The sequence below is a fragment of the Poecile atricapillus genome, chromosome Z, assembly GCF_030490865.1.
Source record: "Poecile atricapillus isolate bPoeAtr1 chromosome Z, bPoeAtr1.hap1, whole genome shotgun sequence".
Classification (NCBI taxonomy): Eukaryota; Metazoa; Chordata; class Aves; order Passeriformes; family Paridae; genus Poecile; species Poecile atricapillus.
Genome location: NC_081289.1, coordinates 87,132,755 through 87,157,986, shown reverse-complemented (window position 1 = coordinate 87,157,986; position 25,232 = coordinate 87,132,755). Strand labels below are relative to the sequence as shown.

At 43.1% G+C, this 25,232-nt stretch overlaps 1 protein-coding gene across 2 annotated transcripts in view; it reads left to right on the top strand.

The window, feature by feature from the left end:
- The first annotated feature begins 5,313 nt into the window (after window positions 1-5,313).
- Window positions 5,314-25,232, top strand: part of SEMA6A (semaphorin 6A) — a 118,857-nt gene continuing 98,938 nt past the window's right edge. Inside the window, exon 1 of one of the 2 annotated variants that reach the window (XM_058827633.1) lies at window positions 5,314-5,523. The gene's annotated coding sequence lies outside the window, so the exon portion shown is untranslated. The remainder of the gene's footprint in view (window positions 5,524-25,232) is intronic. The other variant, XM_058827635.1, reaches the window with a different exon arrangement.

Below are 25,232 nucleotides of genomic sequence, written 5' to 3'. Positions count from 1 at the left end.
ATTTCACCATCATGTAACACTCTCCTCTTCTGGGAGCTAGATGACACAGTGACATGCGAATGTTGCTCACAGTGCAACATGAATTTCTGCTGATTTTTCTGGCACAGTACAGTGGGAGCTGACCAGGGCGGCCTCCCGCATAAAACATCTGCTCTGCAGCCTTGTTTGCCATCCAAAATCCTCCACAGTTGTAAAGACCAACCTGCACAGAATTGGCACAGAGACACTCTGGGTTCCCAACAGAGGCAAAACCTTTGCTGGTATTCCCACCGAATATTACAAACTACTTTGCTGAACTTTAAATATTCTGGGTGCTCCTTGTGGAGCATATCCCATGTCAACCTATAGTCATCTGAGTATCCACTTCAAAGATGTTTGAGGAGAGTGAATAAGAAAAACAAATCCATATATGCTATCCAGCAGCCTAAAAATGTGGCACTTCTGGTAAGGTCCTTATTTACTTACTTTGCAAGGATTCGCCAACCATTAAAAATCATGTTCATAGAGGAAATTCATTATTCTTAATTTCATTTTACATATTCAGAAAGAGCCGTAAAATGTCTAGCATTCATACCTTTAAACTATGAGCCTGACTCTGCATGAGTTAATTGGGCAAAAGACCTATTGCCACTTTACACTAAGAGGCTGAGAATTGGGTCTGTGCTGATTTTTCTAAGTCTTGTTTCCTTTAGCTGCACTAAGTACAGCTACAAGCTGAAAAAAACCTCCACACTTTCAAACCCCCACCACATTTTCAGGGTACAGCTGAGTTTGATGAATTTCCCTGAAGTGGTTAAAAGAAAGATATTATTTTTCTCTGTGTAGGAGTAATTACTTTGCCAGGCATTCAATAATCTTGTCTTGACACAAATCATATTTGCAGTTTGATGAGATTTTGTAGGAGAATAGATTGTGAGGAATTAGGAATGGGGCTGCTGCCGAGCCTCATCCCTAATAGGGTGCAGCTGTGTAAGACAGGTAACCACCACTGAAGGAAAAGAATCATGGAATGCTGATTTGTATTGACCAATCAAAAAGAGTAAAAGGACACGCGGGTGTTATGCATGTGAGAAACAGCGTATAAAAGGTTGTACAGGGAATAATAAAGTGCTGATTCTTGAAACCATTCTCAGTGTCAGTCATGTGTCCTTCATCAACATTTCAGTATTGCTATAAGATTAAAGAAGTCAACAATTTATCTCAAGATGTGCCTGCACTCTTCATTTTGTTTTTACTTGCAGTGAAATGTACCTCCACAGGTAAAAGCATCTCAACTGATGCCCAAGTAGGAGAAAAGAAAAAGGAGTACAAGCCCTCCTAAGATTACAGCCTTTAAGAGCCTCATGGACATCAAAACTATTTTATACCTTCCTTGGGGCAAAACCCCCTAGTATTTTCCAGACAGCTTCCTCAGCTGTGGCATTTGTGCTGTTTCTTGACATGGTAAAACGCTGCTGCATTTTGAGCTTTTGAAAAAGTGGCAAGAACAAGCTGAACTGAATCTAACAGTTAACAACTGGAATTGGGGAATGTTGCATGTACTGTATATGTGTTGAATGTTCTGGTGTAGGAAGGTAATGAATGGGGACCAGTTTATCAAGGTGCCATTGCACTCCTGCAATTTATCCCAGCTCCTGAGAGCTGTATCTAACAGGATGCTGTTCCTACAATCACATGGCTCTGGGAAGATAGCACAGTAGAAAATATATATTATACAATGTGAGGCACAGCACACAAATTAGCAATGAACTTTGTACATCCCAACTGAAAGAGGCAGCTGCTGCCACAGGAGATACAAATGCCCTTCCCCCATACAGGCCAGGTGTCTCACAAATATATTTCACATGGGACTAGGAAGGAGGAGTACAGCTAACATTTTCACTCAAACGAAAGTAAAATTTTTGGTACCTACTTTGGAAGGAGTTGGAGAAGTTTTCTATAGCCTGTGTAAATTTTTCAGATCAGGATTTTAAAATGCACAGCTCCATGGAGACCTCACCAAGAATTCCTGACTGGAAAACCCACCGCTCTCTACTGCTGCAGCTGCCAAAAAGACAGTGAAAAAAAATATGTCTTTTCCCATCAATAAGGATAATAATTCCCTTCCCCAAGCCCGTGTGAGTAGCCCACAATTGTTAACTAGTCTAGGCAAAACAAGTAAGATTGTGTCTGTTTTCAGAAAGTCTGACAGCATGAAGAATTGAGATTGACATTAAAGTTCCACAAAAATAGACTAAAAAGCTTGTTGGGAGAGAAAAGATCAGAACAGTTCATTGGATTGAGTACTGAGTGAGAAAAGGAACAGGGAGTCAGGTAAAAATGAGGGTGGGTTTTCAAGCCATTAAGACACTTCAGAGTTTGTAAAGCAAAACAAGAGGAACAAATGAAGGAAAGAAGAGCTGGGTGTCATTTTGGCAGAGGGCTAAATGAAAAAGGGCTACAGTGCATGAGTTAAATGAAGTTAGGCAGCAAAGGATTGGAAATTAAAGATGGGGAAAAAAAATGATGAATGAAAAATAATTTTGTAAAAACACAGAATATAAAACTTCTAGTAACTGATGCTTTAGCTAGTACCAGTATCTGGAAAATAGGATTTTTTTTTAGTGTTGCTTCTTCCAGAACTTTCATTGTATAAAAATCTGGTCTGTATTTTTCAAAAGCCTAAATATAGGAGGGGAAAATATTCACTGTCAGAGAGCCTTTTTTGATTAACTAAGAAATGCAATGGTAAAGTAAACCATTCAGTATTGCGGAAATATTTGTGAAGTATCTGAAGCACAGAGTAAAGACCAAATCTGTATCTGCTCCCCGTTCAAACCCACAACAAAGTTGGTGGCAGTTTTGAACACCTCAAAATGTATGCAGTGATTGAACATAATATCAAATGTCAGCCTTAGCTACTGTGAAATGGGTATTCCCCACGAGTCCTGACTATGTTCAGTCTATGTTCTCATTTTCTCACAGTGGAAGAAGTACCATGATGTGTTCAAGGGCCTCTTTGTGAAAATGGGGTAAGGGGTCTTGGCAAATCAAGGTACATTCATCTGGTTTACCCTCCTGACACATGCTTGGGTACCCAGAAACTACTTGTACCAGTTGAGTTTCTCTAATTGTTTTCAGATCTAGGAGAAGTTTGTTTCACTAAAATTTATCTGTCTCCAGCTATTACTCCGGTTCAGAACTCACTTCTGTTTTAGATTTTGAGGGAAAGAAAGAAAGAAGGAAAATATATATTAGGTCTTGGTTCCTTTGGTCATAAAATTACCCTAAGTATACATTCAGTTTAAGCTGTCGGAAAGGAAAGAAGAAACATTTTCTTGATACAGATGAATGTTTTCCCTTGTAATCTAACAACTAGAAATTGAATGGATGTGTGGTTAATTTTAGAACCCAAATCAAATACAGAACTAAAACCAAGAGTTTAGAGTCCTTTCATTATCTGAAAATAAAAGGCAGAAAAAAACCAGCTGTCATAAACAAGTAATTATTTTAATTTTAATGCCACACTTCTTAACCTGACAGCAATTCCAGTCGCACTCTGTCCTTTCACTTATCTGGTTAGGGAAGAAAAAAAAAAGTATAAATAATGTTAAAGCAATTGCTCATGTAAATTAATCCCCTGGAAACAAGATACCTTCGCGCTGAAACAACTAGAGGCTCTCCTTGCAGCCTTAACTCCGGTGAGATCTAGAGGATGGAAATCACTGTTAAAACTCATGAGGAATCGCATGCCGCCGTCGAAGAAACGAGCACGCGGATCTCCAGCTCACCGACTTTGAGCTATTTCTCAGGGTTTACAGCGTAGCCCGCTCCCGCAAGCCTGTCCGTCCCAGCCCCGGTGCTCTAAGAGGTCAGCAGGGCGCGGGAGAAGTGGGGGCCGGGCAGAGCGGGAAGCACGAGGGCGCGGAGGGCCAGATTCAGGGGACAGCGGCTCAGGCCCCCGGCGGGACGTCGGCGGGCAGGGGCTGAGCGCCCCGGCGGGGTCTGCCGGCGCGGCGGAGCCTCTGCGCCTCCCGCCAGGGGGGAGGCAGTCCCGAGAGCGCGGCGGGTGGGGAGCCCTGCCCGGGGCGGCCCCCGCACCGCCCGGCCGCCGGGCCGTGGGGATTACTGCCGGCGGCAGCGGCGGGGGGCCTCGGCGCGGGGACGGGGAGAGCGGGATTAATGTATTAGCGCCGCTTGCTCCTGCTCCCGGCTGGATCGGATCCGAGACAGGGATTAGCGCAGCCAGCGACCACCGAGGCTGGACTGAGACGGTGGGAAGAGGGAAAAGGCGACAAGCGGACGGCCAGCCGCCAGCTGCGGCCGCCGTCCCCGCTCCCCCCAACCGGGGATGCGCCCAAGGGAGTACGGCCCGCCCCAGCCGGCTTCGCTGCCGCTCCGGATCCCGCGGAGAAGCGGCGAGTCCTTCGGGGGCCTGCAGCCGGCTGCCCCTGTCCCGCCCTGTGCTCCCGTCGCTGCTGCGGGCGTCTCCCCGCCCCTCGCCGCCTCTCCGCACACCGCCAGCGCGCAACGACCGTGATGGTTGGAGGCTGCGACAGCTCGGAGGCGACGGGCGAGGGCCGGGGACGGCGAGTCCCCTCCGCAGACACCTGCTCGATGGTGACGCTCGCCACCAGCCCAGAGGTGTCGCTGGCAGCAGCGCCGCCGACAACCAGCCACCGACCGACGGGCAGCCGCCCCCCCGCGGCCCGCCGAGGGTCCCTCACGCCTCGCCCCGCCCCGGGCCCGCCCACCGCGGGCGGGCGCGGCGGCGCGCGTGCCCCGCCCGTGGCGGCGGGAGGGGCGGGGCGGGGCGAGGAGCGGGGCGCGCCCGCCCGTCCGCCCGCCCGCCGCGCTCCAGTCCGGGCTTTGTCTCCGCCTCCGCCGGCCGAGCCGCGTCCCGGGGACAGCGGGCGGGCGGCGGGAGACGGAGCGGCAGCGGCGGGAGAGCGGCGGGAGACAGGGAGAGGGACAGAGAGAGTGAGAGGGGCACCGGCTCCCACGTCCTCGCCGCGCACAGTCCAATGCCCGGCAGCTCGAGGCGAGCAGCGACTACGCTTTCCTGCCGTGGCACAGCGAGTGCTTCCAGCCTCGGAGTTTTCCTGAAGCAGCCGTCACACCGGGAGCACTTTTGGTAGAGAGGGACCAGGAGACCCCGAAATGACTTACCTCCCGAGACTCGACTGAAGGGGACTTACTGGAGTGGAACCGTAGTGGAATTTGGGTCTGGAGAGGAGTTGCTAACGCGTTTGGTTTTTTTTTCTTTTTTTCTTTTTTCTTTTTTTTTCTTTTTTCTTTTTTATTCTTCTCTCTGATCAGTCCCCTCTTCGCCCATCACTGGAAATGAACAAATTGCGTTTGCAATTCAGAAAGTAGAAATACTAAGTATACCATCCCCCAGGAAGCACACATGTAGTAATGACAAAGGATTGCAAAGGAGAGAGTGGCTCCAGTTTACCAGAGAGATCCCCTAAAATGGATTACTAAATGGGACACTACATCAGCTAGTTGTCCTCTAGCTGCTCAGATACATGCACCGAAAAGGTACAGTACCCCCCTGTCCGTACCCTACCTTATGTTTTGGGATTTGCGTGGAAGGGAAGGCTCCCGGATCGCCCGGCAGGCTCGGAAGGAGCGAGGGTGGTGTGTGGTTTGAGGCGGGCTGCTGCCTTCTGTCTCGACATCGTTTGCAGCGCCTAGGGAGGAGGAGAGCCGCCCGCAAGTGCACACGCTGCGCTTGCTGTTGTCACTTTCCCGGCATCTCGTGGCTTCGTCTTTCTTTTCCCTATTTTATTTGGCCCCTCTTTTTCTTCCCCTCACCCCCAATTACCTAACATGTTATCCTCCCTCCCCTAGACCTAGGCACGGCTTGCATGCGCCGTGGTGGGGCTCCTCGCATCCCATCCCCGAACGCTTACTGGCAGGGGGTCGCGCCCGCCCGGGCACCGTGGGGAGCCGGGCGGCCGCGGGACGCCGGGGCCGGGGCCTCCGGGCATCGTGTAGGGCTGGGTGCTGGGGTCTTTGTTACAAGAACTATGTGGGCGCTCCGTGTAGAGGCGTAATACCGCCGTCTCTGCTGTTCCCGCTGTGTGCTTGGGTCGCGACCGATGTATTTATTTATTGGTTTGTTGTTTGTTTTTTTTTCCGAGGCTGGCGCTGTTTTTTGGGGGAAGTGGCCGGGAATCGAGGCAACTTCTTCCGTGGAGCAGCCCTAGGCGCAGCCGCGGGCTTTGTTCGCGATCGTGGGCTGGGGCCGCGGGCTCACCTCCCCGCCCGCTCCCCATGGACTGTGGCCGCCTCTCCTCGCTCTGGCCCCGGCCAAGGTGGACAGCCGGCTGCCCTCCCTCAGCCCCGCCAAGGGTGGCTCTGGGGAAGGGATGCTCCCCGCCCCTTTCTGCCGGGCGCCTCAAGCGTCTTCCCCGCGGTCCGGTGTCTCTGCCGAGCCTGTTCTGCTTGGCCGGGGGAGCGCAGGCAGACGGGCTGAGCAAGGCCGGACCCCTCGGTGGCCCTCCGGCCGGCGGGAAGCCGTGCGAGGCAGCGCAACTCTTCCTTGTCCCTCCGCCCAGCGCTCGCCCTGTCTATCCTTCAGCCCCTCTCCGCCCTCGGGCTCCGGGCCAAATGGGAGAAACGGCGGAAAAGAAAAAGTTTTTTTAATGGCGAGTAACAAGGCCCTCCAGGAGGGGCTGCGGGCTGGCGAAGCGGCGCCCCGCGAACGCCGCACGCCGCCGCGGACCGCTGGGGCCAGCGGCGGAGCGCCGGGACGCCGGGCGGGCACCGGGAGCGGGGCTCCTTCGTGCCGCAGATGCTGAGGTGGGGAGGGATGCCGAGCAGGGAACAGGGTGATGCTGCGCGGAAGGGATGCTGAGCAGGGAAGGCATTTCACCCTGCACGCACACACCCTGTCCCCTTATCTGCACAGGCAGGGAAGGCTCCCAGCTGAGGGCAGCTGAGGGAGGCTGTGCCTCCGTCTGAGGTGCGCTGCCGACACGGCGCCGAGGCGCGGGGGTGGCGGCGGGGGCTCGGGCAGCCCCTGGGGCGGCCGAGGGTCAGCACCGCCCCTCGCTCCGCCGCCAGGGAGGGCAGTGAGAAGTTTGGGTCTCCATCAGGCGTGAAGAAAGTACCTGCTTCTTGCGAGGGCTCGGCCGTCCCACCGCCCCTTTCTTCGTGCCTGGCTGTCCAAGGGAGGCGGTCCCGGGGGTGGACCGGACAGCGTGCGGATGGAGGGCTGACGGGGGCAGCGGGGCTGAGGCTGAGGCTGCAGCCTGGCCAGTTGCAGTGGAGATGCCCTTCTGTCGCCACCGCCTCTGTCCTGCCTGGCTCATCCCAGGGTGAGTCGCAAGGCAGTAACTGCTGGATTTCCCTTAGGCAAATCTGTCTCTTTTTCTAGCCTTGGCCGCTTGCTCCGGGGATAATTTGTTCTCCTGTTCCTCTCCCGAGCTAATTGCCGCTTTAGAAGTTTGTAAACATGCACGTTTGTGCCAGCGTCTGTGCAGCACGGATGTTTAGCTGCTGCAGAAAATTATTTCACTGATAGAACAGCAAAAATTAAAGGCTTTAGTTAGCTGTGTGATAAACCACAAAAGATAGTAATTCCTGGCGCTGCAAGCAAGGTGGATGCATCATTTTCTAAAGACGCACACACAGGATGCCGATGTTGTAAATAACGAAGTGCTAAGTGTCCACAACCATTTTCTCTCACAGGGCTACGCGAAGTGGCTTATTATTTGACATAGATTCTGCTAACTTGTTTTGTATCATCCAGCAACGATATAATTACTAACATGACCTCAAAGATAGTAGTTAAAGGTGTGGTTTTCCCCACTGTCTTTGCAACAGTTAATTCAGTGACTGCTTTTGGTTTGCATTCATTTAATTTGTCATCCAGTAAACCATTCTCATCTAAGTATTCTTTACTTGGTGATTAAATCTTTTGACATCAGTACGACAAAGTCCATTGCAGTCAGGCTCTTTTGATTCAAAATTCAATTCTAAAAACTCATTGACATTTTGTAGCTTTCTCTCAAAGTAAGAGATTTGTGAAGTAAATCCATAAATAGATTCTTATGGAGGTAAGATTTATGCAGCTGTTGTCTTGTTCAGGGTTTCCTTTGCCATTTTTTTCAGATTAGAAACACAAAATGGTCTTGCTGTGGTTGGCTTTTTTTAATTATTAGTTTTTTGGTTTTTTTTAAATGAGACTGTTCCAGTGTATTGTGAGGAAATTCAAGTCTGCTCCAGCAAATTATTTCTTCATGGAATTGCCTTGATCATGGTTGAAAGCAAGTACGTGATTCAATAGGATCAGGAGGGTTTGTCACTATTAAAGAAGTACAGTTGCCAAGGTGTTTCATCATCTAGGGTATCCCTTTATCTATTAGAAGCCTGGTTTTAATATGGTAGCTTCTCATAAGTTACAAGATGGAGAGAACTAACTCTCTTTAAAGCCAAATAATTTCATATGCATAAAAAAGTTGATTTCTGTTCTTCACCGCTCTTCACTGGAGAAAATCTCTGGCATTCATGGAAGCTTAGTTCAGGAGCAGCTCATTCAGATAAGCTTTCTACCTAAATGCTAAACAAAATTTAAAATTGTAAGTAATACTAATAGTAAGTACTACTGTAATGTGTATTTGCGACATTTGCTTTTCATGTACTAGGCACCAAATGCTTGAAGCGTGAGTGAATGCTTTCAGGGACTACAAAGCAGGTAGTCACAGATGTTCTGTGTGTTCTCAGTCTCGAAAACTGTACATTCTTACTTAATGGCAAACCAACCTTATCTACTGAACTCATACTACTTGAACCAAAAAATAATTGGGCACTGACATCTATGAGGAAGATGGCTAGTTAACATTTCTAGCTGCTTGGAGATGAAAGTGAGTATTAGCCATAGTCCCTTCTTTACATTTGCAAATAGAAGATTGCAGTTACTGGTGTTTTAAGACTGAAGAAGGAGGTGGATCAGGTTAAGTTGTCTTCATTAAATTTTTGAAAGGAATTTAAGAAAAAAAAAAAAAAGAAAAGAAAAAAAGGGAAGGACAGAGATCAAATTAATGACCTGTGAGAAATCCAGACTAGAATTGTTTGCATTAGAATGGAAGTAGGTGATTGTGAACTTGCTTGTGCGTGTTTTGTGAAGGGAAGGAGAAATTTGTCATCTTGTTTTGAAGAGCCATACACAAATACACATGAAAGGGGCTCACACGGTTTACAGCAGGGGAGACATAAAATGTTTTAGGATTAAATTGACCTGAGCTAATGCATGTCTCACATCCAGCTTGTTTGCAGGAACACATTGTTATACTACTGAAATAAATGCTTTGTGCATAGTACCTGATTTCCATACACTATAGCAGAGTGCTGAAAACAAACAAGCCAGTAAATTCTGGAAAACAACACTGAAATTATATTAGATGCAGCATGTGCTCGAGAAGTTGAACTGTACTAAACCAGAAGTTTTCGCTATCCTAATTTGATACAGATGCTGCAGTATTTGACCTCCTACTGTTCATTTATTGATGAAGGAAATCTTTAGCCCTCACCTTTTGCAGTCTTCATTCACCCAAGTTAGCTCTGGTGACCCAGGAAGGCCTTGCCTGCCGGAGTAACTTTCTGAGAGTAAACGCAGTTGCTGAAATATTACTTAAATGTGGACTTTTTTTTGTGTTTAAGCCCCCAACTGAAAATACTGTTCTCTGCTGGGAATCAATACTTGCTAAGGACCTCAAATTATCCTGTGAGTACATTTGGTCTGGACTGATCCTTAATGTTAAGTCAGACCTAGATCTGTGTGTCATGGAGCAAGTCACATCCAACACATTGTGACAAGCTTTGTTTGAGAGGGCAACAGAAAAATGAGAGTGATAAGTAATGCTTTTACTGGTGACCACTTGAGCATTTTATGCTCACAAATTCTGTGTATCAGGATTATTCTTAGGTGGGTGAGACATTTTGGCAGTACGATAAAAGTCAGTAGCACAGAGTCTGACTGCTGACCAACAGCATACAGCAGCCATGAACAGTGTTATAATGCAGAAGTGAGCAGCTAGGGGAAGGCCTGGACCTGAGTCTGGCAGATCTCTAAAGGAGTGTTTTTATGTTTGGCATGTTGCACCAGTCCTCCTGAGTGAGGAACGGCTTAGATGTGCATAGGGTCTGTGAAGATAAAAGTGGATTACTCCAGTTCAAGCACAAACCTGGCAGAGCAGAGTTTGTATGTCTCTATTTTCTTTATGTGCTCTGTTACCCATGGCCATGGAAATAACTGAGTGTTTATGTTTCTGCAGTGTTAAGAGATCTCTAATTATCCATGGTGAGGGTTGCTTTGGTTTTGGGTCTTGATTGCAACACATCAATATGGCAGCACATGCCCAAGGCACAGCTTTAGGTTTTAAAGGGAAGAGTGCCACCTACTGTGTTATAATTTTAGGTATCGCAGCTCCTGTGTGTCTTGTGGAGCTCCCAAGCTTCTCGATTGCTTATTTTGTTTCAGCCTCCGGAAGATGTGAAAGGATTCAAAACTAAACGTGGTATGAGAATGGAGGGAGAGAAAAAACAGAAAAGAAGTACAGAATTAGGGTATTCTGGAAGTCTTAGGAAGGGTTCTTTGAAAGACAAGCATACATAGAAACATTCACAGTTTCTGTCATTTCTTATAAAGGCTGCTAGCTCTGGAAATAGGGAAGGGGATATGAGATCTATGCTCCCCCCATAAAATAATCATGCCCTCAGCTTTCATGCATCAAATGAATATAAATTTCAGGTCTATGCCCTCTGAAATGTAAAGTTTAATTCTGGCTGTAGTTTAATAAAAAAGAGTAGAATTAACTTAAACAGAAAAAAACCAAAAACAAACAAACAAACCAACCCCCCCCCCGCAATAGCAAATCAGCATTCAGCAAAGAAGGAAGGTGAGAAAAATCCTGGATTAATTTTCCTGTAATTTGCTGCAAAATATCATAAAGTTTTTCCTAGTATAGAACTGTAGTTATTTATCAGCCCAAAGGAGGTGCGTAATATGCTTGATGTGAATACAGAGTCTTTTTTGTAAGAAAGAAATTTTTCCCCATGCACCAGAGTGGGGGAAATTTCTTTAGTGGCTGAAATAGAGATGTAAAATAAAGTAGATAAACCAGCTATTAACAGAACTGCCAGTTGCTGTATCTCTAGAGTGAAGACATATGGTAATTCACTACATTCAGTGATGACCTTTCTTTTAAAAATATTGTTAATAATAGGCACTTCTATGTAAAGTATTTATATAACATACTTGAAATTCATGTATCATGGACTGCTCCATACCATTTTTGTTAGTGGCAAGTTTTTGGTTTGTTTCGTTGTTATTTTTTTAGCTACCGATAAAACGGCTACTAAGGAACTTTCCACAGCAATACACTTTGGCAATATGCCTTCAGTTCTGAAGTTAGAGTTTCGGGCAGGTGCACAACATTGCTGCACCTCTCTGACAGGGCAGCATGGGCCCTATTCTCAGGATTGGAAGCCTTTGGCATCATCTCCCTCACCCTTCCCAGGAAGAGCCATGCCTTAACTGCAGCATTATACCCCTTCCATGAAGCAGGCAAAAAAAAGAGCATTCCTGTGTTCTTGTGATCTCTGTAACCAGTTGTCTTTGCTGAAAACCTAATGCTTATAGAAGTGGAAAGAAATAAACAATATTTTTGTCATGCCTTTTCACCTCAGACTGAGAACATCTAGTTGGATGAAGACTACTACTAGTCTTTCTGGCAATACTACTAGTATTGCTACTACTACCACTACTAGTACTTTTCTGGCAATAATAGCAGAAGTTTCATTATGTGCTTAAAAAGAGAAGGTATTCTTAACTGTAATTGATTTTGCAATGACCCTGATAGACTCAGGACCTTCTAATAACACAAATGTTGAGAGTATGTAACAGATACGGTCGGGTGTTCCAGTTCAGTAGATGGAAAAAATACTCTCCCATAGCAATTACCAACACAATGGGAAAAACTGTGTCCAACTTGACTGCAGCAAACATTATTTTTACTTTCTTATCTATGGCTGCTTAGTTTCATTCTGATGTTCTATATATTGAGTATTCTTCACATGGCTTTCAAACTTGAATAGAAAATTTCCTATGTTGCTCCCTTCACCATTGTTCATGAACATTTATCCATTACTTGCTCTTGAGGCAACCATTCATTGAAATGTTAATGAGATTTTGAACAGTTTGTAGTTCCATAGGTTTTTTTTTTGTTTGGGGTTTTTTTGTGGGTTTTTCTTTTTTATCTGCAGAAAAAAAAAGTGGTTTTTTTGATGCCTTTCAAAATCTACTTTTTCTTGGTAGATTGAGATGGATTCTATGCTAATTCCTCCTGCATTCCTGAATTATGGCCTAGCCAGGCACTGTCTCTGGGATCTTCATCTATTAATCATGGAAGCTGCTTTCTTATTCGGTTGCCATAGTTTCAGTGCCTCAGATAGTGTTGGGGTGCCTTGGGAAAGGCTTACGATACATTCGGACTTGCAAGCCTTGCAGTTATTTTGGCAGTAGAAGAACTCTGAAGGATCAGAGAACAGCATCCAACGTTATTCAGAGTTGGATTAAAAGCAGAAACTTCTGGATATGTCTCTCTGGACCTTGTTATGTGAATGTCCAGCTGATATTTACTCCCAAGATACGCTTTTTGGTTTGTCCTGCTGGTAAAAACGTACACTTCAGAGACTAATAGTTACCTTTATCCATTGCAAGAACAAAAAAGGCTAGGCTTGTCATTAGTTTTTCTGATAAATGGTTGGGTAAATTATGGCATTTAGGGTTTCCTAAGCAATCCAGCTAATTTGTTTCACATTGCCTTTCAACCCAGCTACATACGGTATGATACCACATTTGAGATGGAATGTTTATTGCTACCTTAAATTTAATAAGACAATAAGAACCTTTTTGTTAGCTGCAGAGCAGCTTGAATTACCAGTAGAAAAGAGGAAATTAACGTTTTTCAGACAGAACTAAAGCTCTTTCAGTGCTGTGTTTGCACTGGCAGTATTTTTTCAATGATATTTCAATATTTGTTCATAAACTCAGCATTAAAACATACATACTTTCAGAAATGAGCTGTGAGATGTCAGAAATAGCTTTTTGATTAATGAGAAAAATGGTAGAGTAGTAAATATGTCTAACAGGCAAGTAGCTGAAAGACTGACTTGTCAATGTAGTGCTATCAATTGATTTGTCTGTCATGCATAATATAAAATGATGCAAAACCATATCTCAGTAAACAAATAATGGTTTCCTTTTTCTTTTCCCATTGAGAAGAAATCTTCATCACTTCTGTGTAATCAATAGTAAGCCACACGTTTGACCAGATATTTAAATCCCAATTCTTTTGCATTTTACAGTGTGTCCAGAATGGTGTGATATCCCTCCAGTTCTAATGAAGCAATTTGAGTCTAGTGCAGAAATAATTGCTAAGTATCTTCTGTTTTACAAAAAAAAAAAAAAAAAAAAAAAAAGCCAGTCTTGACTATTCAAATCAGTCAAAATACAATGTTAAAAGTATGTACAGCTGAGAATAAAGAATTCAGTATAATTGGAATTAATCAGGAAAATAGCCAATAGTTTGCAATCAATGATTAGTTTGAAAGCTTCACCTTGGTACTTTACTTCCCAATCTTGTCAATTTTTTAAGTGAAATCAACAACCAGATTGAGAACATGCGCCCATTATATGTAATCCTCAGGAGCCCTACGAACTGAGCAAATGAAGTCCAAAAATTTGACATGAATTTTAAAGTTTCATTTGTTGGTAGATGCATACAAAATCTGTATTTGTAATTTTATACTTTCACATAATATGGAATTTTCTGGTTTACAGTCTTCTGGATCTCTGTTGTATACACATATTTTGCATAAAATTAATCTCAGTCTTTTTCCTGGTAAACTCAGAATGTGCATGTCTCTATTAGACTGACAGAATCATATGCCTCCATCATTTTATATTTCCCTTTGGAAGAGAGGTAGTGATAGAATAAGAAAATTGTAAGAGTGAGGAAATATCTTGGATCAAACCCTGTAGATGTAGAAATTCCGTTGTGGTTTTTTCCCTCAGAATTTATTACATTCCATTTAGTTTCAGGTTAGGTATAGGATCCCCCTGCACAGAAATTAATTTAAGCAGTTCTATAAGGAAAGGTTTGCACCTTCTTTGACACTGGTGGGGGAATTTTTTTGCTTGCTATTTATTTTTTGCCTCCAAGAAAGAGAAAAGTGAGTGATAAGTCAATATTCAGTATGAAGAGCCATTCTGGTTCCAGTTGGAGGGTAAAAATGTATTTCTACTCAGCACCCATCAACAAGCCTTTATGCCATTTAGAGTCCAGTATAAAACTACAGAATTATTTAGGTTGGAAAGGTCCTTGAAAATAATGGAGTCCAACCTTAATCTAACAGTTCTGAGTCTACCACTAATCCATGTACCTAAAGCCTTCATCTACGCATCTTTTGTATACCTCTATGTATCTTTTAAATACATGAGTTAGTGACTCAGCCACTTTCTTTCAGTTTACTAACGGCTGATAATAAAGGTTCTTCTGCATTCCCAAACAGCTGAATTATAGCATCAAATATACTAACCTTATCAAGGAAAGAAAATAATAATTTCTGTGAAAGTAATTGTTGTATTTGTGTCTTTTAAGCGATGTCACAGCATTTGCTTTGCAAATCTCACATATGTTCAACAGCATCTTACTACCTGAGCGCTCCTGGAAGGTTGATGCTCGTTTTGGGCTGAGCTTATGAACAAACAGAGAGGAGGACTGTGTCCTGTTCAGCCTCAAAGCTCCCCCGGTGCCTGCAGCTGGTCAGCGGGTGTGGGTGGAGCACAGCCATCCATCCCACTGGTCCTTTGGAGCGAGTGGATGGGGAGGAATGATTGGAGAGCAGCTGGAGCCCTGCCCTGGATGCCTGGGTGTGTGTGGGAATCCTGTCTCAAAACAGCACAGCGAGGAAAAGGATGGGATGACACGCCTTTTCCAACAGAACCTCCACACGCAGGGCTCAGCCTGCTGTCTGTTGCCTGATGGAAGAGCGGAGGCTGAGTCCCATGGGATTATCTTTCTTGAGTGGTACTTCACACCATGAGCATGGCTAAAAGCAGGCTTGTATTTGAGTCAAAAATGCCTTTTTTATTATATAGAGAGGATTAGAGGCTGTTCAACTGCAATCTTGAACTTCAGGTCATAGTCTTTATATTACTGGCTTTTTATCAGAGCTCTCTAATGAAAGAAGGACATTGTGCTTTAAAATCAACTTTTGAATTTAATTTTGTGTATGAACAGAACTTGGTGCTATGTGTATAAACTTCTAATAGCACTCAACACATTCCACTTCTGAATAATTTGTACTCATTAATTACAAATGTACAGCTTTTGCAATTACAACTTACTGATCCAAACCTTATTAAATCAGAAATGATCACAGTTAAATTGATTTATTTAAATTTGCTGTACTCTGTTGTATGAAGATGATTATGTAACATAAGTCCTGTGTCCCTGCAGTAGAACTTTGTTTTCTAGAAATACATTGTTTAGAATTTTTGGTTTGGTTGGGGTTTTTTTGTTTGTTTTGGGGAAGAAATTTAAGTAGAGAGGTATGTCAGGTTTCATGAAGAAGTAAGAAGACAAACTTTAAAGCAGTGATGCTTTAGAATGCTTTTTTTTTTTTTTTTTCAGCCAGTAAAATTATTCCTGATTTGAAATAGGAATTTGTTTGTCTTTAAAAAGAAATTAAGAACTAGATCCTGTATGCTCTGGGAAAAGGAAAAGTTTTTGCCTGAGTTACTGCACTTTTTCATTACTATCTGCAAGGTGTTTCCTTTTAATTCTGTTCATGGGGAAAGTTCATCGGGTTCAGAAACTGATTAATTCTATCACAAGATGCGTGTATTTCAGGTTGGTGTCACTTTATTTGCTTTATCCTGTTCTACGCGTAAGACCTAGACGTGCTGCCAGAACACTTCCTTTCCCAAGATAAAAAAAAAACAAAAAACAAAAAAGAGATCCTGTTCTCGTTCAACAACACATGTAGTCCAAAAGGCAGATTTAGCCAACATGGAGCTAATGGCCTGAAGGTGTGAGATGAGGGCTGGTGACTGGATGATCGTGAGAAAAATACAGTTTTGATTTGTCAAAACATTATTAGAGTACTACATTTGTGTGTTAAAGTGTTTGTCAGAGAAAGACTTTGAAAATATGAGGCAGCTTGTGAATAGAGTAACTTCTCTGACTTGTGAATTTTAATTCCTTTTCAATGTACCTTTTATGTTTGTAACTGTTTGTTTCTGTTTGTGTTCATCTTTGCTGTAATCTCTCTTGTGTAGCTGAAATCTGGAGATATCATTTGCCAGAAAAACCCCCAAAAAAACCCAAGAAAGAACACCCAGCTCCAGAGTTGTTTATGGGAGAGAGGCAATTCAGCCAGGCCCTTTCTCATAACATATCGGTATGACGAAATGCTGGTGACGTTCTGCAAAGGGGTGGAAAACCTAGTCTATATAATGCCTGCTGATGTCTGAAGTGGTCTGTAAGAATTTACACTTCCACTGAATTTCACTTCCACTGAATTACTTTAAAGAGCAAATCAATTAATTAGACTTTTTAATTTTTTTTCCCAGAAATGGTCAGTAATCTCTTTTAGATTGAAGCAGATAAAAGAATTAATTGTTGTCACAGTCTTAAGAACTTCAAGAACTTTTCAAAAGCTGGAACATCTACACAGATTCTTAACCACTGCATTTTTAGGACTCCTCCTCACCTCCTCCTTTGTGCCAGGCTCCAAATAACCAACTATCTACTCAAACGAGTGTCCTTAGTTTATATGGACATGTCATCAGAACCAATTACATTGATTATGTGTATAAATGAAGGGGAGCTGTGTGGAGACGAGAAAATACAGGTTAGCAGGATCTAACTTTCGATCTGTTAGCATCAAACAGAAAACTGAGGGCACAGTTTTGCATCAAATTGCATCTCCATGTTTATTTTACTAGGCATGGAGTTTGTCTAGAAGAGCTAACCTCTGACTTATTCGTATTGGTGACATAAACCTTGCTGACTTTATTAGGAGTTATTAATTCCTGGTTTGTTTTGGGTTTTTTTGTGGTTTTTTTTTTTTTTGTTTTGGGTTTTTTTTTGTTTTTTTGGTTTTTTTTGCTGTGTGGTCGGTTGTTTTTTTTAATAAACTTAAGTCACAAGTTCAAAATACCTATAATAATAAATAAAAATATCGAAACAATGAAGAAGTCACGGGACTGCAATGGATCTATAAATTGAATTGGTATTTTAGCTTCAAAGATTCAAGCACTGGAAGTTTTTCAGCAGTAAGCCAGCAGAGAACGTGTTAGTAGGGGGGCTGGTGTGCTACTTCGCTGCTGCACTGCCTACTTCTAGACAGTCGTGGTATGACAGCCTGCTCTAACAGCTACCCACATTTAAATAGCAGGGTTGTGTAAGAATGAACACAACACATTTACCGAAATACATTCATGGAGGGGAGAGCCTTAAATATTCCGGCGGGTGGAATACACTGAGAGAGAATCTGTCGCATTCTCATTAGACGACGCGTCAAATCTCGGAAGGGCGCAAAGTAACTTTCCTTCCCGTTACAGGGCTGGCCTTACAACTCGCTGCAGGTTTCAAGGGAAAAAGAACATTATCTTTTCGATACAGTGTTTAAGGCGGGGGTACAGCTCTAGCTAATAGTGTAATGGCTGGAGGGGCAGGAGAGGAGCTCGCTCTCATCATTGTGACGCTGAATGTGAGTTTGCCTGGCTGTCGAGGCTGGCCGGGAGGCTGCCCGGCGCTGGCTGCTGGCGCTTTCTGTCGCTTGTCGCCTGCCCTCTTGTGTCGGCAGCGCTCGGTGCAGGCGGCCGGGGGACGGCGGCAGCGCTCCGGCTCCTCCTCAAGGGCGCTCCTTTCACCTCCGACCGGCTGCACCTCCGACCGCTGCTCCGCTCGCAGCCTAAAAAGAATAGTCTTCAGCTTTCTTACACAGAGGCAGGAACATCAGAAAGTGGGTTAGCCAAACTGATGTGCAGAAAAGCTCTAGGAGTGAATTTGAAGCGAGGGGTAGAGGCTGTAATGCATATGATTAAAGTGAAACATGCTGCCTACACAGAGAATTGCTAACAAGATTCTTTCACAGCTTTCATGTCTCAGCCCCGCTTTTACAGAAAATAAATTCGTGTTTGGTTTCAGTGGGTGTGCCATTTTTCTCAGCCCTACAGCATAGATAAGACAGCCAAACTACACAAATGCAACACAGTTGAACACAGAATAGTACAATTTGCACTGAGCAGAAACAACGGCTTTGCTTATTAGCAGAACGGTGTCCCAAATTAACATTCATTTGGTCTACCTCGACCTTCTTTTCTCTTAGAGCTTTATTGTTCAGTACTCATAGGGAGGGGAGGCTAAAAGCACAGATAAAGTTAAGGCAAATTAGTTGGGAGGAGAGACGAGGAGAGGAAGAGGAAGATATTCCATGTCCTTTAAACATTTTTTTTTACCTCCTCTTCAAACAGAAGTGTAGATACTGATGCAAGCCATTTAATAGCTTCTGGCAGTAATTCTACCACATCCCCTTGCTTTATGAAGTATATCTTCTGTAGCTCAAAAGAGTATTTAAATACTCTCTCATGTTTAAAGAGCTTCCAGAATTATCTGAGGTTTTTGCAAGATGCAGAAAAATAGACTGCAGCAGCTGTATGTTGTTACAGTGTTTAGAAAAAAAATAAAGAAATAGTAATTTAAGTAATTATTTTAAAAGCTGTTTAAAAATCAGCTAAAAATTGGCTTGATCCATAAAAATTTTAACTTTCAATTTTCCCAGTAGTATTTTTTTTTAATTATTATTTTCTTGAGAAATAGTGTGCATTTATATAAGAAATTTTACCTCATGTCAGTCCCATGTGACCTCAGGAGTTATTTCGAATAATTTAATTTGTGTTTTCCTTGAGACATAACATCTTTCAGGCTTCATTTTCTTAACAATACTCATTATGGATCCAGGGAGGATAAAAATGTGGATTTTGGAAGGTTTTTTGTTTATTTAGACATTCAAGAGTTGCTTATGCATTAAGGACTCAAGCCCAGGTGTTCAAGACTTAACAAGAAGAACTCACAGAGGTTAGCATGTTCTTGTTTATGTTTTGGTTGTTTATTTGTTTGGTGGGTAGGTTGGTTTGTTTTTTCACTTTAAAACAAAATACACATGGAGTAGATTTTGTGTTTGGACTAATTCTGCTCCCAGTCCTGCTGATTTCTTCAGGTCTGCACAGGCTGAGAAATCAGCAGAGGGACACAGCTGGCAGATCAAGATTATTGTGGTCACTCGTGTTGATTCTGGGTGTCTTGTGGCTTTAAACCTGTGTCTGTTGTGTGCCTCCCCAAATCCATTTTTCCAGAGTACTGTGGTTTGTGTCTGGGAAAGACCTTTCTGAAAATGTGGCATGTATTTGCACTTTGCAATTGTTCTATGGACAGATGCTTGTTTCTGACCTGAATTCACACCTTTGCTCACCACTCAACCCATACCTCAAGTCCTAGATCTGCAAGCCCGCAGGTGTTTCTAGGTAGAGCCTTGAGCAGAAAGCTGCTGTCAAGCAGCTGGCATTGTGTGTAGAAGGAAGGTAATGTGTTCACAGAGAAAGCTCGTAGTTCTTCAGTCTCGTCTGATCAGGTCTCACTTGATTTTAAAAAATAGCGAGTCTTTCATGTTTCAATGTGTCATGAATAAAATGTCTGGAGACATTTTACAGATGCAAGTCAAGTGCATACACAAATAAATCATATTTGCCAAATGAATTGTAAAATACTCTAGTTTTCCCTTCCTGAGTACATCATGAAGATGTTGCATGGGAAATGCATTGGTGATATGTGGAAACTTATTTGCAGCTAAAGATGTTTCCTGATTTCTTCACTCACACTTGTTAACCTGATGCTAAACCAAACTTTGCAGACCATTTGTTTATTTAGATCTCTACTTTGTGCAGGCTCATAACTTCAGGTCTAAGGAAGTCAAGCCTGGGAGACAGCTCCTCTCAGTACAAACCATAGACTCAAGCTGTCTGTCCCAAGACTATCTAAATATTCACTGAATAGCCTGGAAAGTAGGGAGGCTGGAAAGTGCTCTGGATTTCAGGGACAACAAACGCAACTGATGAAGAATGTGTTGTAGCACAAGTCATCCTTCTGAGAGTGGTGCCTTAGCAGCCCTGGATCTGTTGGCAACGTGCTGCCAGCTCCAACTTAGGTTGTGCTGATTCAGACAAGGAAAAATGCTTTCTGCAGCAGTGTGGTGAAACCAGCTAGAATGAAACACAAGTGCCCCTGAGTGACAAGGTGGCTCGTAGTAACTAGTTAGACTGATTAGTTTTTAAGAAATAAGTGGAATTGTCCATAAAATTTTATCATACACTCATGATGGAAACTGTGATCACCCAAGAGTATACAAGAGTATTTCTATCCACATCAACAGGTGAAACTGAGTGAAACAGAGCCAGTGTCTTTGGCCATATTGTAGACTTAGAAAACACTAGGACATCTAAAAGTCACTGCCATCATTCCCTGTTTAAAACTCCATTGCAACTTTATCTTCTAGTGTGAGATATAAAAAGCTTAAACTTATTTCTGGAACCTACAGGTCTAAATGGAAAAGTAAGGACTAGATCTCTCTCTTAACTGCAGGAAAAATTCTCACTTGTTATCAGTTCAAATGAAGCCCTTTCCTTGAACTGAATACATCATACCTAATGCATATTCTCAGCCTTAACTCAGCAGGCAAAAGATGACAAGCTGTGTTGTCCTGCTTAAGGATATATTGGAGGAGAGTAAGTAATAGAGCATTTATCTACTTCAATATTTGTGCTGTCTTTGAAGTGCTAATAATATTTGTAAAAGTTTATATGTCAGGTTAACACCTGCTCAGTGAGCTTGCAGGGGAGATTGCAGTTTTTTACCTCCATAGTAAAATAACTCAGATGGTCCCAGCTGAGGTATCATTTTAACTTGACCACTTTTTTTTTTTTATTGTTTTTTTTTCTTGATTTTGGTTTTTTTTTTGACTGACTCTTCAGTCAAAGTATTTTAATCATGAGGTTGTTTCTGAGAGAAGCTTCCAGTGAATTAAATTGAAGTTAAATTTATGGAGTCATATCAGTGCTTTTGTTAAGTATAATCTTTCAAAAATATTATCTTTGAAAAAAATAACATAAAGACTAAGTCAATAAGAAACCCAAAAACCTTGATACTATGAGTGGATGCAGCTGTGGTACCGTACTGCTCTTGCTAGCTCCCAGCTTCTCCCAGGAGTGATGGATGGGACAAACTCAGATATGTTTGAGTAACTTTTAAGGAAAAAGTGATTATAGGAGACAAGGAAAATAGCTGTCTCTTCCGGTCAAGGCTGAGAGGTGGAAGATTTCTCAAAAGAGACGGATTAAGGGAATAGGTGTAAGTTAGTAGTCGGAGCGGTGCAGAGGGAGAGCTGAAGTGCCTAAACAGAGGAGAGGAGGGCAGGGTGAAAATGCTCTCTGTCTTACAAAACAGCAGCATGCAATGGGATGATTCCTTTCTGATGAGCTGTCGTTATCTAAGTATATAGGAAGCTTGGAGTGGAAAAAACAGATGGCACATGGGAGATGAAGTGACATAATTTGTCTCTCTGCCTGATTTCTCTACCCTCCACATAGAATTTGGTAGGTAGGGGAGGAAAACAAGTCCAGATGTGATTCTCCTTCATCCCCACATGTTTCTCCTTGCCCTCAGAAATTTCACGAGACTCCAACCTCTCTCACAAGCTATTGGTAAAGAAGGTTTCAATCACTGCCAAGGATCTTGAGAGATTGGCTTGGAGAAAGCGTTTTGTTCTGTGGGGAAAAAAGGTTGTCACACAGGAATGCAGAGATAAGAGACATTAAAAAGAAGGACAGTAAGGAATTTAGTTGTACTAAGGCTTGGGCAAAGAGATGGAAGAAGGCTTCACAATTTGCGTGTTTCAAGGGAAGTTGCTAATGGGCTGTGTGATCTTCTTGCCAGGCCTGTGGTGAGTGACCATGTTTCAGCCATGAGGAAAGGGCATTGGCATCACCCATTGCAGCTGGCTGGTCAGCTGCCTGGAACAAGTTCCTGGCTTTTGGCCAGTTTCCACTGAACAAGTAAAACCTCCTTTAAAAAGTCCCTGCACCTGGCACTGTTCAGGAAAATACTCGGTAGACTTATTGGAGAAGAAAAAGACTGGTAAACACAGGCATTAAAAGCCCTAAAAGTTAGATTTTGGTATATTATACCTTTTAAAAAAATTAGCAGCATATGTTTTTTAAAAGAGAGGATCTGTGGGTGGGGAAGGGAAAGGGAGAAGCTGGTGACTCTGGAAGCAGATGACCTCAAGGTCTCTGCTGGATCCAATATTCTTGCCAAGATGAGCAGGACTTGTCTTTGTACAGACAGCCAGTACAGGGCTGATCTTTGCAGTGCACAGCGAGTAACATCGATGCAAGGATCATCATTTTAAGAAGTGATTATGACACTGTGGCTGTAACTGCAGATGTGCCTGGAGCCTGTGAAGTTCAAAGCCTCTTTTCCAGCTCCAGACCTGGATGCCTACAGAGGGGAAACCTGCTGAGCAGGCCGCACCAGAGTGAGCCAGGAGTGTGTTATGCTGGCGGGGTAGTACCAGGAGGGAGGGCAGGATGTGTAGTGACTCTGCCTCTGTCGTGACGAACGTGAGCAATCTGGTGTTTGTCATAGGTCTTAAAACTAAAACTGAGTATAAATAAAGAACCCTACCGCAAGTGAGCAGGATTTTTATAGTGGTTTCCAGGAATGAAATCAAACCTAAACTGCAAGGGAAATATTCTCTGCCATATTCAAAGTTTGTGTATAGAACGTTTCAAATAAATGCTCTGTAAAAATGATTTAATTCTGCTGTGATTATGAACTTGCACAAACACGCTGTTTCACATTACTCTCTTAAATTTGATTAGTAACAGCTGTGACTACATAAGTCCCCCAAATTTTATTTTCTTAATAGGAAAGTGTTGAAGAAATCCTCAAATTATTGTAAATTAAGATTTTGTTGGTATCTGAAACTATACTATGCTATTTTAAGATTAAATATCCTCAACAACATCCCAGTAATAATAATGTAGACTGGAGAGGCTGCAATGAACTGCCTTTAGCTCAGACAAATAGTCTTTTCAGTTCCTGGAGCACTCTGTGAGTATTAGCTGCTTTGTGCTGAGCAAGTACTAAAATCTAACCCAGTAATAAATGGTGCTGCTCAGTGCCAGGCTGTTTAACCCCAGAAGTGGGCTGCTGAGGCTTCTTTGTGAGCTATTCCCTTTCATGGTGCAGACTAGGTGCAGACAGTCATCCCACCCTACACACACGGATGTTGCATGTTTTCTGATGGTTGTGTTTGTTTACCGCTCGTGACTGAGTTGGTTTATGCACTGTGTGGTGCTCTGAGGGACAAGACAGTGTCCCACAGAGACACAAGGACATTTCCCACCCAGAAAAGCTTCCCAGCTGGTGGAGCACGGATGTGCTCTGCCACCTGTGCTCTGTGCTGGTGAATCCATTGCTTGGGTGCCCCACAAAGATGCCAAGTCTCACTTCTCATCGGAATGTCTGTGGAGTTGCACCTGCATTAGAGGACACATGTCCCTGTCCCCAGCTCTGCCATGTACTGCTGTTGCTGCCAGCGCTGGCTGGCTTTCTACGTGTGTGACTGCAACCTACTTCTCTGCAGTCCTTGATGTCAGCAAGGGCTGCGGGCTAACTCTCCTATACAGCTCTTCTGCTAATGAGCTGGTCTGCTAATTAAATAGAAAGGCATATTTGGCAGTGTCTTTGATATTTATTCTCAGTATGGCCCTTTTGACTTGTTTAGGATTTCAGGGTGGTCTTGAGGGAAAAGATATGGTAAGCAATTGCTGAGTTTGTATTATGTTTTATCAACATTGAAAGAAAGTTTGTGAAATACTGTTTTGTTCCTTCTAAGCCAGATAATGCAATATAATTAAAAAAAAATAAAAAGGGGGAAAGAAAAGAAAAAAGTAAAGTTTAACCCAGACCACACTTACAATTCAGAAGAATAAAAAAAATAAGTCAAATGCAAAGGGACTTTTTTAATGGTTTTGTGTGCCAAATGCCAGATGTGCTCAGCAATATCCATGATGAATGACAGTCAGAAGTCAAATAACATTTGTTACACATTTTTGACCACCTTATATGTACTTCCTAATTTTTCTTCTAGAATACTTTTGACTGTTTCAGCCTTTCTGAACCGTTTTAGGCAGATGGCATTTTCTTACAAGGAGAAAAAACACCAAACAAACAAACAGCCCAATCTGTGATAGGAAGGTTGACTTTTTACCCAGCGAATGAAGAGAGTTCCACCTGGATGTACATTTGCCAAGGGTAAAACACATTTTTTTGCTGAGGCAGGAAATAGGTTTAAAGCTGAGATCCTCTGATCTGGTAGGGTGAGAGGCAGATGGCTGGACCCCCAGGTGATTTGTATCTGCTCACTCACTCCTCTCTATCAAGTATCAGTGCTCTACAGTATGCAGAGAAAGAGATTTCCATACCTCCAAGGAGAAACATGCTGTTTGCCTCCTAGCCATGTAACTTACAGAAGTACCAGAAATATAGCGTTAATGTGCCTAAAAGAACTCCCAGACTGGGTCATTTTGAGGTTTAGAATTTTTAATTAGTTACAGATTTTTCCTTTTTTCCCCTCTTTATCCACCTCTGTAAACAGAGGCTAGGTAGCTAAAGCACTAAATTTGTATATTCACAAAAATATGTAGAAAATGGCACAAAGCCATAAGACAGTTTAAATTTGTGAAATGCTTCAAGTATTCAGTAATGCTTCTGTTCTTGGCTCTTTTCTGGAGGTTTTTTCATGATTGTTGCTAAGGATGGGATAGCAGGGTAGGTGAACTGGCCATAATGGCCAGTATCCCCATGTCAGTGCTCTGATAGTGTATGGGGATCAGAACATGTGTGTTTGTCTGCTCTTCAGCTAAAGATTTACTGGTGGAGTTCTGTATGCAAATGGAATGAAAACAATACGATGTTACTACCCTGGCTCTTGGCTGGAAACAGGCAACAAAATAATAAAGGGAAATTTGAGGTTACCATCAGCCACCCTGGTAACACAGTAATTTCCATGAACATTCTCAGCGAAATTACTCTGGCTTCCCACAGTTA